This window comes from Carettochelys insculpta, chromosome 1, assembly GCF_033958435.1.
Source record: "Carettochelys insculpta isolate YL-2023 chromosome 1, ASM3395843v1, whole genome shotgun sequence".
Classification (NCBI taxonomy): Eukaryota; Metazoa; Chordata; order Testudines; family Carettochelyidae; genus Carettochelys; species Carettochelys insculpta.
This window is the reverse complement of record NC_134137.1, coordinates 301461891-301479081: the sequence shown is the minus strand read 5'-3', so window position 1 is coordinate 301479081 and position 17191 is coordinate 301461891.

The window sequence follows — 17191 nt, the reverse complement described above, 5'->3', positions numbered from 1 at the left end:
CGTGGGTATGTCTCTTTTATACTGAATGGTGGGTCAGTGGCTATCTGCAGTTCATTCTACCATCTTGCCTCACTTTTATCTGAGCAAATGTTGGGCCCTATGTCCAGTTGAGTTAGAAACAATGGTCACTTGGCCTAAATAGGTTTCAGTGAGGCAGCAAAGCTTAGTTCTCTGGGCATAGCTTGGCCAGATGACTCAAGCTGGAGACTAACCTGAGAATCACAAAGGAGATCCTCTGTGGGAGTTACCCTGTACTTACTCTTCTCCTGAGTTCCTGAACTCCCAGCTTGTCCCTTCATCATTCCTCCTGGACACCCTACAGTTTGGGTGATGGCCCACACACTGATCCACCGGGTGCTTCTGTTCTCCATCTACTTTACTAGCTTGCAAGTTCTTGAAGCGTCAGGGCACTGGTCATTGCCTCTTTCACGCTCTCTTTACATAACTGCTGGCAAAAGAGAGCATGAGGTAGAAGTAGAGAGAAAGTGTTCCAGCTCTCAAAACAGCCTGGCAGCTGGCAAGAGACTACAGAGCAACCTCTGCTCAGTCACTGCACACTTTGAGATTTACGAAAGAGACTTGAACCAGGAACTGTTATGCAGGAAATCTAAACAGAATCACAGGCAGCAATTTAAATTTGTTCCCTGCTTTTCACTTACAATCTTAAAAATTAGATAAGACTGAGACCTTACTCAGACACTGTCCAGGCCCTGCCAATTGGCTGCCCCCACAGCTTGAGAGAGCCTGCTTTAGTTCACACTGATGATGAATGTTTAATCACTCTGAGATGTGGTAATAATGATAAAAAGCTGTGTCATAAGGAATCAAATATTTGCTGTTCCTGGTATACGTCTGGAAGGAAAACTGATTGCTGTAGTCACTTGAGAATGGGTAAGGGATCACAGAGAGTCGCTTTCTTCCAACACCAGTGAAGGAACTTTATTATAATTCTCAGGGACAAAACAGGCTCAGAGTACCTATGGTAAACTAAGGGTAAAACATTACAGAGATGTCGTAGTTAGCCAAACCCCAAGAACTGAATTCCCTTCATCTGCAAACTTAACATTATTAAGAAAAGAAACTGAAGCATCTCAGTGTGTACGGAAATGCACAGTTAAAACACAATATACAACTTTAGCTGTGTGCTGGAATGATGCCATGCAATGGCTAAGAGCTTATGAGTTAGGCAATTTCATGTTTGTGGTCACAAGTGAAATGAAACTGATCTTAAAGATGCATGAGTTTTTTTTTCATGTTTTCCTCTTCGATGCAGTGACTCAAAGGTTTATTATTGTAATTCTTGAGTTCAGGGTTACCTAGATGTTTAAGAGTAAAAGTTCAATGAAGCATTTTTTTGGGAATTGAACTATCCAATAATAGAAGATGGATTTTCCAGCGCACAATAGAAAAAAAGTTAGATACATTAAGGGCTGCCAGATCAAGATTATTTATATTTCAAGCTCCTTACTTTAAATAAATTTCTACTTGCAACCTTTAAAAAGCAGCTTAAAAGTCAACACATTGGAAATGTAAAATATTTTAAAGTTAATATTTTCATGGAAGGCTGGTTAGTTTTTCATTTATCTCGCACAGTGTAAGTCCATTTCAGCAAAAACAATGAGGAGTCCAGTGTCACCTTAAAGACTAACACATTTATCTGGGCTTAAGCTTTTGTGAACTGGAGTCCACTTTATTAGATGCTGCATCTGATGGATTGGGCTCCAGCCCACGAAAGCTTATGCCCAAATAAATGTGTTAGTCTTTAAGGAGCCACTGGACTCCTTGTTATTTCTTCATTTAACTCCATTTGTGTGTGCATGTGTGCTTGTGCATATGTTCATATTCATGCTGTGTTTAAGAGCTCCATGTAGAAAGACGCTTTTCACATTTTGCTTCCAAAAACCATTGTAAAAAGTTCCACGTAAAGAGTTTCATGCTAGAAGCCTTTTGCAATGCACAAGATGACAACGTGCTTGGGGCCTAGAGCAGTGGTGTCCAAAATGGATTACAAGGCTCACCACACCCCCTCCTTTCCACTGGGCCCCTCCACCCCCAGCCAAGTACCCCCCCTGCTGGGCACCGCTCTCCCAGCCAAACATGCTTCCTTTCCCCCAGCCAGACAGCTCACAGAAGCCGCCCTGGGGCAGGGCTGCAGCCACCGTCATTCAAGGCACCTTGGAGCATGGCTGCAGGCACACCACTTGAGGCACCCCAGAGTGCATCTGCAGTCATGCCGAGGCTGGAGAAGTCACCTCTGCCGCTGCTGCCACACGCTTGTCCCACCGTGTGGTGGGGCGCCTGTACAGAATGGCAAGAGGGGTGCCCCGTGTGTGCAGCTCTCCGGAGCTGAAGTCACTGCAGTCCGCTGCCCCGTTCATCATATGTGGAGAATGGGAGCATATTAGACACCTCCGTCTTAGACAACCTAGGGAAAAATTTTCATCTACTGGCAGGCTATCTATTAACAAACTTTCCTCTTTCAGAGACAAGCAGTCTCTTTCATGGAGCACTCCTGGAATCTTTAGCTATGTCTATACAGGAGCATTATTCCTGAATAAGCTATTACAGAAGAAGTATTTCAGACTAGCTCATTTCAAAATAGCACAGGTACACGTTATGCTAATGCCTCATTAGCATATCCCTGGAAATGCCTCATTAGCATATCCCAAAGTGTCTCATTAGCATCCCCCTTTTGAAAGGTGAGGCTAGTGTAGACATAGCCAATGAAGTCTACTAATTTCAAAATAAGGTATCTGCTATTTTGAAATTATTTCAAAATAGTGGTTGTGTTGTGGAGATGCTTACGTAGTTATCTCGAAGTAGTGGCTGCTATATCAAAATAAGTTTGTGTGGGCATACCTTTTTTGTGTGTGAACTTTGCATTCATGGAAGTGTGTGTTGAGTACCTTGAGCCAGAATGTACTATAGTTTTGTAATGGTCACAAATGGGTTCTTAGATAGGACAGTCAAAGATTAAACTCAATAATAATTAAACCCAGGTGTAACGATCTGAAAAGCCAATAATGCATTAGCCTGCTAGAAACCCCTGGAAGAAAGATTAGTTTGAGAATCTTCTTATTTCTTTGTTATGTTACTAATGTTGAGGAATTACTTGGATGCTAGAACATTTTTCCTTTCACAAAGACAGATTTTTTTTTTCATAATTTTCTGGAGAGAGATTTATTTATTCTTTGATTTTTGGGACCATTTTTTCACAAGACCAATGTTTTATTGCAATGAGAGACTAATTTTAAATGCAACAATTTCTTTTGCTTTACTTTGGTGGTTGCAATACCTCAATAAGATTACCTATGTCAGTGACTAAAGTAATACAGTAAATTGCCTTTTTAATTTTATAAGCGTTTATCTTCCCTTTTTCTGTTTTATCCACTTTGCAAAGCCTCCTGTCTTACAAAATCTAAAACTTCCCTGTGTACCCACCAATAGTAGAAGCCCCACTGTAGTTGTTTGGAGCTGTATGTTGTCTATAAACGTAATGTGCTGTGGAATATACACAGAAACTTTGATATCTTAAAATGATATGCATAATCTTCTTATTTCTCCTTAGTTTAAAAAAAGTGTCTTTTACCTCCATGTGTTTCTGGAGTTATTTTCCATTTTTGATTGATTCCATAGAAAGGAATGTTTTACAGCTAAATTTAAAATATCATAAAATTAATAATAATGTAGAGCTCCATATGTTGGGACAAAAGCAAAAAAAAAAAGTCTGTTGTATGAACATAGTCCTTTAAAATTATTATTCCATTTATTCAGCTAGCTTTTCCTCATCAGGGTTGTGTTTGGCAACAAATCTCACTTTGATTTACAGTGTTACTGGTTTGATATTTTTTCACAGAATAAATTAATTGGGAACAATTATATATGCAACTATCCCATATAATTCCATTGAATGATTGGTTCCTGTTTCCCTGTTGGTTCTTTTTCTCAGCTCAGGGTTGGATGGCTGCTTGCTCCTGAGACTCTGTACCATCAGAGGCAAAGAACAGGTTTTTATGTTTAAATGAGTCTTTGTCATTTCATTAGCCTTTTGCCCAGAGAAGTAAAGAAGAAACAAAATGTGTTTGGCTTTTGAGCAGTAATGCATTACGTTTACGCCTAAACTCTACTATAAATCAACATCAATGGCAGCCATTTTTCAATCTTAGAATTGCAAATGGATTAAAAAAATATGCCTTCCAGTTAGAACCCTTGATTCTAACTTCATGTATGTGGCTCTCCATCATGCTGGAAAAAGGCCTCAATACTAATTACCACATGGGAGAGCTTTGATTGCTTTTATTTGCTATGAAGTACAGCACTACACGTGTTTACAAAAACAGGTTTAATAGATCATCCACTGAAATATTTAGCTGTTTGGGCAGGAAAAGAGTGACTACGTCATTTAAAAATCATGTGTATTCTGTTTAAAGCTTTTGTGATGTCTCACTAGGGCCATGTCTACACTTGCCAAAAACTTCAGAATTACCACGCAAATGGCCATTTCGAAGTTTACTAATGAAGCGCTGAAATACATATTCAGTGGCTCATTAGCATGCGGGCGGCTGCGGCACTTCGAAATTGACGCAGCTCGCCTCTGTGTGGCTTGTCCAGACTGGGCTCCTTTTCGAAAGGACCCCACCTACTTCGAACTCCCCTTATTCCCATCTGCTCATAGGAAGAAGGGGACTTCGAAGTAGCCGGGGTCCTTTCGAAAAGGAGCCCCATCTGGATGAGCCACGCAGCAGCGAGCTGTGTCAATTTCGAAGTGCCGCGGCCACCCGCATGCTAATGAAGCGCTGACTATGTATTTCAGCGCTTCATTAGTAAACTTTGAAATGGCCATTTGCATGGCAATTTCGAAGTTTTTGGCTAGTGTAGACATAGCCTTGGTGTAATACAGATTGAACCTGTCCAGTTCAGCACCCTTGGGGCCTGATTGGTGTATAATGAAAGAATTTGTAGGACCACGGGAGGTCAATATTGTGTTACAGCATTAGTAACATCTCTGCTGCTTACTGGACTCTTAGAAGTCATTTAGGAGTAATTTAGAGCGAAATAACACCACAGAACAGAGAGAACCAGGACTGGTGCCTGTAAACAAACTTTGAGACCCGAGAAACTTGGCCACATTCATAAGAAGTGGTTGTCCAGAGAACTAAAATCATGCTGGCTTATGGATGTTGCCAGGCCACCGAGTGCTGGTCTCGAGAGGTTCAACCTGTATATGAAGGTGTATAAATTATGACCCTACAAGAGTGGTTTTTTATCTTGAATTTAGTTAATTTGGAGGATTTGGAAAAACACTTAATAGTAACAGAGAGGGAGCCGTGTTACTCTTTTTTGTTGGAAAAACATCTATGACCTTTGCAGTTGTCATTTCTTGATATTTATAATTTGTAAATAGATTCAAGTCAGTTTACTTAAATGCTTTTCATAGTGACCTGCATGACAATTTTTATTAAAAGTGCTAACACTTTGAGTTTTCAAATCTCAACGGTACATTATCCTGGTCTTTCCTCGTATTTGTTTTAATTGCAGTGTTCTTTTGATATTGTGTGTTTTAATATTGAGGTATCGGTGAAGTTTTCTTTTACTCAGAATGCTCGTGAAGATTATTAATGTCAAACAGGTGGGTATTTTTTTTTAATTTAAAAAAAAAAGTCATGGTCATGTTTGGTAATATACTGGGTAAGAAGTATTCTTCAAAGTTCTACAACAGAAATTGTCTCTGGAGGTGTGCTGAGAAGCACAAACACAATTCTGCTTCCCTGTGGCACTATGCTTCCAGAGGACCAACGCCAGATGACATACATGGGATGTCAAGCCTACAGCAGAAGAAGGTGCCTGCAGTAGTGATGTTCATGGCCAATGATCTCCTGTGTTCTAAAAAGAGTATTTATGGGGTTGAAGAGACGAATGTCTGGTATTTCTTCTCTAGCTCTCATCACCAGACTGCTTTACAAACCTTAAGTAATGCTCTTATAAGGAGCCTGTTCTCTTTACATACAGAAATTCTTGCCCAGCAGCAGAGCTTGAAATAGTGACTAAGAATGCAGATTCCATTCATTTCCCTAACAAGTTAGTATCATTGCCTTTCACGCAGGCAACAAGGGAAGGCAGTGACATAGTATTCACACAAGAAAAAACATGTGGTGGTTTGGGTCACAGAGGTCCCTTTGACAGTCACCTGATAGGCTGATCACACCACTGACCCTGCCTATCTACTCCTCCCACCAGCCTGTCCTGCTGAGCCAGAACCTCTAGTCTGTCTGGTGGTAGTATGGACTTGGGGATCAGAACCCACAATAGACACGCAGACACTGACACACACTCAGCTCTGGGAAGGCTCAGTGAAAAAGAGATGTACACAGCTGTTGTTTCCCATATCCCCAGTAATAATTATTTACATTGGGATTATTAATTAACAAGAGATTTTATTAAAATAGAACATGAGATTTAAGTGGTTTCAACTCATAACAGACAGCTCAAAGTAAGTTACTAAGCAAGATAAAGCAAAACTTACCAGCTAATCACAATTTCCACAAACGCTCATCACCTAATAAATCATTTTGTTAGTCTTACAGTGCTACAGGACTGATGTTTTGGTTTGTTGAGCTAAGCCTAGTACACTAAGGCTACGGCCATACTAGTAAGTTTGGTTGACAAAACTTGCTACACACCCATACACAAAATACATTTCGTCTACAGTCTGTTAACAAAACTCAGCACTTCCGCCTCCAACCTCATGCCTCTCCCAGATGAAGAAGAGCATCTTTGTGAACAGATTCTTTCAGCAACAAAGCTGTGTGAATGCTCTGGGGAGCCTTCTGTCGAGAGACGGTGCTTCCAGGACACTGGGCAGCCCAGTCTGATGTGCTTCTGGGTGCCTGTTTTGTCGATAGAGCAGCTGGACTCCCAGAGTGCCGTCGACAGAGCAGATCTCTCTTTCGATCCTCTTTAGTGTATGGCCATGCTCTGTCGGCAGATGTTTTGTCAGAAAATCTCTTCTAACAGAAACATCTGTTTGACAGATGCTCCTAGTGTAGCCATAGCCGAAGAGAAGCTGTTAAAAATCGTAATTTCTAACCATAGTTCTTAGTGCCGGGAAAGTCCTCCTCAGGCCAGAGATGACCTTTCTGACCTGGCTCCAACAATTCTTCCTCCCCCTGTCATTACAAACCTCTTAGTTCCAGGTGTTTTCATATATTCTCTTCAGGTGGGGAGGCAATCTGTGAAGCCAGCTAAAGATATTCATTACTTACTTCCCTTAACTTATATTAAATCTCCCTAGGCCAGAAAGTGTTTGTTCAGTTCCCCACACTTCTATGGAAAAGTATAAAATCCAAGATGGATTCCAGTACCAGGTGTAATGGTCATATGTCTTTGTAGGTCAAACCATAGGCCAGACTTACAGGAAAAGCAAGACTATTCAGATCATTGTCCCAAATATGGGCCATTAAATTCCTTAAGTACCACCAATGGCCCTCATTTAGTATGCCTAGGTCAGTAAACGGGTCTATGTTTCTTACTTCTTCATGTACCCTAATTGTATCTGCACACAAATAGAATATACACATTTAACAGATTATCAATTTTACAATTATATGTAACATGAAATATTTTGCATATGCCATGTTCAAGTTATTTTATATTCATATTCATGGACATATTTCATTAAAGAATATGGCATGCAATGTCACATGCCTGACCATGTCTGAAGGGCTCAAGGCCAGAGTCACATGAGCAAAGTAGACTGGGACTACTTCAGGCCTCAGTGTTGGTGGACCAGGCTGATCCTAGATAGATTCCAGCCATTGTCTGGGTACATTATCACTGGGAAGGAAGGCCTGAACTCTGGTCACAGCTGGCCTGGGTCAGTTTTCTCAGGTGCATGGGGCACTGGCTAAGGTGCTAAAAGTTGCTGTGTATTTAGGCTTGGGCTGGAGACCACACTCTGAGACACTCCACCTTACAGCCTGACCCTGAACATCCACACAGCAATATTTCAGAAAGGAAACAGAGTGTGTACACAAACAGCCTCCTGCTGACAGTAGGATTGCCAATTTTCTATTGACATACAACCAAACACGCAAAACCCTGCCCCATTTCCTGATGCCCCTTCCCTTTCCTGGCCTCTCCCAAAGGCCCCGCTCCCCACCCCACTCACTACATTCCCCACTACATTCAGTGGTTAGCTATCCCTGACTGTCACGTTCATGGTTCTGTAGCACAGGGTTGTGGAGAGGGCTCTAAATGTAGCTCAGAGTGTGGGAGGGGGATCCAGGCTGGGACAAGCAGTTGTGGTGTTCAAGGGGGTGAAGGCTCCAGCAGGGGGTGTGGGCCTTGGATTGGCATTGGAAATGAGAGTTTTGGGGATAGGAGGAGTCTGCAGACTGAGGGATTCCAAATACAGGAGGGGGCTGTGAGCTCAGGCAGGTGTTTAGGGTGCAGGATGGGGGTCAGGTTGCTGGGTGAGGGGTGCTGGCTCTGGGGTAGACCTGGGATGAGGGGTTTGGATTGAAAGAGGGGGCTCCAGCTCTGGGGAGGGGCTCAGGCCTTGGGATTGGTTCATGAGTGGATATGGGCTCTGGGCGGGGGGGTGTAGGCTTTGGGATGGAGCTGGGGATGAGGGATCCGGGGAGCAGGAGGTGCTTCAGGTCTGGAATAGAGGTGGGGAGGAAGGTTGGGGCTCATGCTTACCTGGGCAGCTCTTAGATGCACTAAGGCACAGTCTGCCTGGTGCTTGCCTGTGCTGAGCTACCACATGGTGACCCAGAAGCAGGGCTGACTCCTAGACTGGAGAAGGGCCAGAGGCTCGGCGCTGTATTGCGTGCTCTGCTGTTGCCCAGAAGCACCACCATCCCCAGCTCCCATTACCTGGGAACCTTCCAATGGGAGTTCAGAGCCAGAGCTAGAGCAGCTAGGGTTACCATATAAAAAAGAAGACACCCCTGAGAGAGAGTGTATCAGCATCTACCAACTCACATTGTGTTAATCTACTATACATACTATAACACATTAACACAACATGAGTTGATAGATACTGATACAGATACACTCCGTCTCAGGGGTGCCCTCTTTTTTGATAAATCAAATATGGTAACTCTACCTTTGTGTGCTTCTGGGGTGCACCCCTGTGCCCCAGGACAGGTAAGGACTAGCCTGCATTAGCTCTGAAACACCTCTAGTTGGACCTTTAATGGTCCAGTCAACACTGACTGTCAGGGTCCATTTTCAACCAGGTGTTTCAACTATAAACCAGACATCTGGTCACCCTATATGATGGAAAAGCAGCAAACATGAAAGGGGGTCAAGCTGCTTAGGTAGGCTGTCCAGGAAGCAATGGGCAAACTAACTCAATTTTCCTTTTGTTATGCATTGTGATCATGTTTTCACCATGAGAACTATGGGATAAAGCCTGAGACCATGCATTGTTTTGGTCTCTGTAGAGAGAGCTTAAAATAATGTGATAGTGGGGATGAATGCCTGGCTGTGTAAATGGTGTCACCAGGAGGGCTTTGGCTTCCTAGACCACGGGTTGCTATTCCAGGAAGGACTGCTACGCAGAGATGGTGTTCACCTTTTGAGGAGAGGGAAGACCCTATTTGGACAGAGACTGGCTAATCTAGTGAGGAGGGCTTTAAACTAGGTTCGACAGGGACAGGGGAGCAAAGCCCGTGGGTAAGTAGAGAAGATGGAGACCTGGGAGATGGGTTGGAAATGGGAGTCAGTATGGACTATAATGGCAGAGAAAGAGGAGGCTCAGGGCAAAACTGGGAGGCAAGACCAAATCAATATCTTAGATGTCTATATACAAATGCAAGAAGTATGGGTAATAAGAAGGAAGAACTGGAAGTGCTAATAAATAAATACAGCTATGACGTTGGCATCACAGAAACTTGGTGGGATAATACACATGATCGGAATATTGGTATGGAAACATACAGCTTTCTCAGGAAGGATAGATGGGGAAAAAGGGAAGAGGTGTTGCCTTGTATATTAAAAATGTACACACGGACTGAGGTGGAGATGGATATAGGAAACGGATGTGTTGAGAGTCTCTGGATTAAGCTAAAAGGGGTAAAAAACAGAGGTGATGTCCTGCTAGGAGTCTACTACAGGTTACCTACCCAGGTGGAAGAGGTGGATGAGGCTTTTTTTTAAACAACTAACAAAATCATCAAGGGCCCAAGACTTGGTGGTGATGGGGGACTTCAACTATCCAGATATATGTTGTGAAACTAACACAGCAACACATAGGCTATCCAATAAGTTCTTGGACTGCATTGGAGACAACTTTTTATTTCAGAAGGTTAAAAAACCTACTGGAGGGGAGCTGTCCTAGATTTTATTTTAACAAATAGGGAGGAACTGATTGAGAAGCTGAAAGTGGAAGGCAGCTTGGGTGAAAGTTATCATGAAGTCATAGAGTTCACAATTTTAAGGAAGGGTAGAAGGGAGAACAGCAAAATAGAGACAAGGGATTTCAGGAAGGCGGATTTTGGTAAATTCAGAGAGCTGGTAGGTAGGGTCCCCTGGGAAGCAAGACTGAGGGGAAAAACAACGGAGGAGAGTTGGCAGTTTTTCAAAGGGACGTTATTAAAGGCCCAAAAGCAAGCTATTCTGCTGTGTAGGAAAGATAGAAAATATGGCAAAAGATCACTTTGGCTTAACCGGGAGGTATTGCATGATCTCAAAATAAAAAAGGAATCATATAAAAAATGGAAACTAGGACAAATTGCAAAGGATGAATATAGGCAAACAATGCAGGAAATTCAGGGGCAAGATTAGAAAGGCAAAGGCACAAAATGAGCTCAAATTAGCTACAGGCATAAAAGGAAACAAGAAGGCTTTTTACAAATACATTAGAAGCAAGAGGAAGACCACGGATAGGGAAAGCCCGTTGGTCTTTGAGGAGGGAGAAACAGTAACAGAAAACTTGGAAATGGCAGAGATGCTTAATAATTTCTTTGTTTCAGTCTTCACCGAGAAGTCTGAGGAAGGAATGCCTAACATAGTGAATGCTACTGGGAAAGGGCTAGGTTTAGAAGATAAAAAAAAATTAAAAATCACTTAGAAAAGTTAGAAGTCTGCAAGTCACCATGGCCTGATGAAATGCATCCTAGAATACTCAAGGAGCTGATAGAGGAGGTATCTGAGCATTTATCTATCATCTTTGGAAAATCATGGGAGACAGGAGAGATTCCAGAAGACTGGAAAAAGGCAAATGTAGTGCCCATCTATAAAAAGGGGAATAAGAACAATGCGGGAAACTACAGACCAGTCAGTTTAATTTCTGTGCCAGGAAAGAAAATGGAACAACTAATTAAAGAAATCACCTGAAAACACTTGGAAGGTGGTAAGCTGATAGGGAACAGTCAGCATGGATTTGCAAAGAACAAATCATGTCAAACCAATCTGATAGCTTTCTTTGATGGGATAATGAGCCTTGTGGATAAGAGAGAAGTGGCAGATGTGGTGTACCTAGATTTTAGTAAGGCATTTTATATGGTTTCACATGATATTCTTATCAATAAACTAGGCAAATACAACTGAGATGGGGCTATTATAAGGTGGGTGCAAAACTGGCTGGATAACGATACTCACAGAGTAGTTGTTAATGGTTCTCAATACTGCTGGAAAGGTATAACAAGTAGGGTTCTGCAGGGGTCTGTATTGGGACCAGTTCTGTTCAATGTCTTCATCAACAATTTAGATATTGGCATAGAAAGTACACTTATTAAGTTTGCAGATGATACCAAGCTAGGAGGGGTTGCAACTGCTTTGGAGGATAGGGTCAAAATTCAAGATAATCTGGACAAATTGGAGAAATAGTCTAAGGTAAACAGGATGAAGTTTAACAAATACAAGTGCAAAGTGCTCCACTTAGGAAAGAACAATCAGTTTCACACGTACAAAATGGGAAGCAACTCTCTAGGAAGGAGTATGGCAGACAGGGATCTAGGGGTTATAGTGAACCACAAGTTAAATATGAGTCAACAGTGTGATGCTGTTGCAAAAAAAGCAAACATGATTCTGGGATTTATTAACAGGTGTGTTATGAACAAGACACAAGAAGTCATTCTTCCGCTCTACTCTGCACTGGTTAGACCTCAGTTGGAGTATTGTGTCCAGTCCTGGGCACCGCATTTCAAGGAAGATGTGGAGAAATTGGAAAGGGTCCAGAAAAGAGCAACAACAATGATCAAAGGGCTAGAGAACATGACCTATAAAGAAAGGCTGAAAGAATTGGGCTTGTTTAGTTTGGAGAAAAGAAGATTATGGGGGGACATGATAGTGGTTTTCAGGTATCTAAAAGGGTGTCATAAGGAGGAGGGGGAGAACTTGTTCTTCTTGGCCTCTAAGGATAGAACAAGAAGCAACGGGCTTAAACTGCAGCAAGGGAGGTTTAGGTTGGACATTACGGAAAAAGTTCCTAATTGTCAGGGTGGTCAAATGGTGGAATAAATTGCCTATGGAGGTTGTGGAATTTCTGTCTCTGGAGAGATTTAAGAACAGGTTAGATAGATGTCTGTCACAGATGGTCTAGACAATGCTTGGTCCTGCCATGAAGGGCCTGTCTTGTCCTTTCAAGGTCCCTTCCAGTCCTAGCATTCTATGATTCCATGAATGGTGAAGTGACATTTTTTTCAAATACATTCCAAGAACATACTTTGTGTGTGTGTGTGATGGGTAACAACATGCAAGTCTGTTGTAACCATTAGTCACTAAAGTGTCACAAAGTCCTTCTTCAGAAGCCCAGTTTTCCCTTTCCACACACACCCACCTGATTTTGCCTCCACCACCGCCACCAAAGAGTATTGGTACAGTTGTGCCACTGTGAGCCTGTGTAAATATAGACACAGCCTTTGTTTTCACACAAAGGTGTTTTGTTTGTTTTGCGATTTTCAACCCAAGAAATGGGATGAAATCCACACAATTTTGGAAAAAACACATTTCTGTTCCTCTGAAAGAATGGATAGAATCATAGGTTTTAAGGCTGGGGCTCCTCTATCCTCACCTTCTGCCTTTCCCAGACTATTGATTTCACGCTGTAAAAAAATGAGGAAATGCCAAGAATCAAAGCACATCTTCTGACGTTTAGGCCTGTCTCTCAGGTACAGGACTATCCTTCCTACTTACCTGAATCATTTTCTTAATGGAAAGGGAGTCAGGTGACATGTTTTTGTATTTTCATTAAATATGATTGAAATAAAATGTCAGATGACAACAAAAATATTCCAAAAGTATCCTAGAAAAGAAGTGGTTACAGATTAAAAGGCCTGATGTTTTGCTTCACATAATCAGCAATTATTTTTCAACACATTGCTTCAATTTGGACCAAGCTTGCATCAGCATATGGTTTTCCATCTGCTGGACATGTTTTTTCAAATACATTGCTAATTCTGGGGGAAAAAAAAGTTAATTGACATAACCATGGGTCAAAAACATCCTCAAACCTGCCACTACTGAAAAATATCTTTCCAAATGAGTTTGTGAAATTTTCAGCAGGAGAGCAGAACTAATCTTGATGCAAGTTTATGCTAATTGGCTTAACTAGAATGTAGGAATCCAAACTGTTGAAGTTCAGCATGAGAAGCAGGTAATTATTTAAATTCAGTTGCAAAATAAAGGAATGGATTATTTTAAATCATGTAACACAAGTACCAAGGATTTCCTAATGAAATTAATAGGCAGCATATTTAAACTGAACCAATGGAAATTCTCCACACAAAGCACGGCCAACCTATGGAAACTGTTGCCAGGGGATGCCATGAAGAGCAAAGCTATTACTGGATTCAAAAGAGAATCATGAAGGACAGGTCTATCAATGGCCCATGTGGTCAGAGATGCAACCCCATTCTGTGGATGTCTCTAACTGCCAGATGCATGGATTGTTCATTCTCTTTGCAGCATTTTGCATTGTTCATTGTCAGACCACCAGGTACTGGGCTAAATTGACCATTGGGCTCACACAGTATAACCATTCTTACCTTCTGAAGTCCCATGTCTGGACCAGAAATGAGGGAGGCAGATAGAAAACTGATTTACAATTGATTCCACACTTCACTTAATTATTTGCAAAAGTAATAGGGGCTCTCTGGAACTTTAGGAATTTTAGCTAATGGAAACCATAATGCTGGATAAACCCAGGATTATCATGTATGAGTTGACTACTGCTTATCTAGAAACTGGAACTTAGGTTTTAGAGGGGAACAAGTTTATGTATTATCTTCTCAGTTGGTTTGGCTATGTTTACATTTGCACTTATTTGTCAAAACTTTTGTCACTCAGGGCAATGAAAAAATCATCCCCCTCAGCCACATATGCTTTGCTGGCATAAGCACCTGTGTGCACAGCGCTTTGCCTGTGGGAGGTGCGCTACCACCACTGGTTATGTTGGTTTTATTAGGTTGATGGGAGAGCTCTCCCCTGTCAGCATAACACAGCTATGAGTGCTCTTTTGGTATGGGTACAGCTGTGCCACTGTAAGTTTGTGTGTGTAGACATGGCCTTTGTCTTCACATAACCCCCCCTTCTGTCTGTGAATATTTTCACCTCTGGCTCTGATATATCCATTTTAGATTGTAAGGGTTGAGCCTCTCTAATCCAGCATGATTTTAGTTAGATGACCGAGCACTTTATCATGGGTGTGTCCAAATTTCCCATGGTCCCATAAAGTTTGTTTCCAGCCACCATTCCTGGCTCTCAGTGTTCTGTGCTGCAATTTACCCCAAAATGTCTTCTACTAGCCCAGTAAACAGTGAAAGTATTGGCAATGCGCTAGACAATATTGACCTCCCATGGTTCAGCAAATTCTCTTGTCTGGCAGCGGTCAGGTCCTGAGGGTGCCAGACGAGCGAGGTTCAACCTATAGTAAAATTCTATAAGTACTGGTTTATTTCTTGCAGTTACCTGTAAAACATCTTGCACTCTTATGTTACCAAATTAATAAAAAATGATTGGCTTTTCTGTATCATGCATAGAATTTTAGTATTACAAGGGAGCCCAAACATCTAAGTACTGAATAAATTATCTGAACTGTCAGTACCTTTTTCTATGTTTCCTTTCGCCACTTACCTGACTATAAAAAGGTAACTGAAATATAAGAAAATGTAAATTCCCTCAAATATGCACAATCAGAGAGATTCTGAAAGCTGTAGTAAAGGTAGACTGCTTTGCACAGGAGAGGCAGCATCACATAATGTTGCATTTCTGCTTTTAAATCAACATTGGGAATAATATAACCACACAGTATTTCTCCAAGGGGAATTGTTGAGGTTCCAACCATCTGCTAAATTAAGCAAGTGTGATTATTATGAGCATGTACAACAGACCTGCTACAAAGGACATAATAACTTTGTGCACATAACAAAGCCCTTGGAGGTTACTGGATTCTCAAAGATGGATACCAAATTTAATGGAGTAGAAGCCTATTATTTTTTCTTTTTTTTTTCTTGCTTTTCCTTCTTTAACATAGTCTAATTCATTCCAAAGCTCATATGGTGCCCTAATTCTTTTACCTACAGCTATCACATATCCTCATGTTGGGAGTAATGATATGCTGGAAAATGTCTAGATGGCTAAGATAGTTAAATACATACCTTGCTGTGCTGACAGTTTTCTCGCTCTCGTTTTCTTGCTCTCATTTTCTCCTGCTGGCTAGTGGTACTTTGAAGAAGTGGAACGCAATAGCGAAGCGTCTGACAAATAAAACTGTGATAACAAGGCCGAGGCACACAAAGACAATAAAAGTGCCTGTGACAAAACTTGAAAAATGCAATGACCTTAAGCAGGAGGTTTCACAGTGGCCTTTCCACATGTGGGCTTGTTTCATTAAATTGACGGACCTGGTCAACTCACTGGTCACAAAGTCTTTCCAGGTGAGCTGTCTCCATTTTACAACAGCTTAGCTCACCAGGGTGGAATCTGGGACCCGATGACATCAGAGGAGCTAGGATTTTGTTGTAGTCTTTGGGAATCTTTTTGTTATGACTTGTATAGTGTCAGGCACAGTAGAGTACCCAGTGACTTATTCAGATGTTAGGTGCTACCACAATAGACCATTTTTCCTTATTCTCACACTGCATTTTAACAAGATATTTTACATAACAAGAAGTTCCAGTACAGGCAAGGTATTGCTAAGAGCGCTGAGTTTTAGAAAAGTTGTTCTAAAAAGTCTGCATTGGAGTGGGGCCAGCACTGGTCACTAATCTAGTGAGTGTGTAGTTTTTATCGTACAAGGTCACAAAATGAGATAATAACTGGGCCTCATTGCAAGGGAAATTTCTTTCATATATCCAGAAAAATACAATTTACTGGAATATATTTCCCCTTTGAATGCCAAGAGTACTCCTGTTAGTAGTGTAACAGTATCCAATTGAGAGCTAATTTATGGTTCGGCTTGTCAAGTGCCCAGTTGTAATTATTTTAGCACCGCACTGAAAGTATGGTGAAGTCTGATAAGGAGGTGAGCTCTCTGTCATTCCCCAGCAGACACACCCACCATCTGCAAGAAGCATTATGTTGAATCATTTTCAGTATAACGTCTCTCATGACACGCTTTAGCTCCACTGCACAGTCTACTGAGCAGTGTAGTTAGAAAATTGATTAAAAGCCCTAATTATTGTAACAGGCCTATAATCATGATTGAGAGGACAAAGCAAAGTAATCAAGGGAAAAGCAACCTATGCTTAAAATGTCTTTTGCTAAAATCAAAGTCTGTAATTTATGGAAGATAAGTTGTCTGAAGTGTGTTCAAGCACAAAATAAAGTGGGCGTCAGAGGAGTGTCACAGACCACTAGGCCCCTGCTATGTTCCAGAGCCACCAAAGGGGGTGGCTCATTTTTACTTCAGCATAGGATATGTGGCCTCACTGAGTCCAAGACTGAGCATCTAGGGCTCAGCATCTCTGTTTCACAATGTGAGCTCTGCTCTGCTAGGCCAACTGAGACTCCTGGTTAGACAGTTTTACACCATGCACTTGAGCAGGTATTAGTGGTGACACCAGGAAACCTTTCAAAACAAAATGGGATTTATTAGTCGAGTAGAACACATAGTTAGCATAGAGAAGCAAAGTTTAAGACATAATCCATCCTGGTCCATTGGCATTTCACTCAACCAAGCTGCAAGGGAATGTGTCTTCTTCAGTCCCAGGTGCAAGCTCTGTGTTGAAAAGGCAGCTCTTAC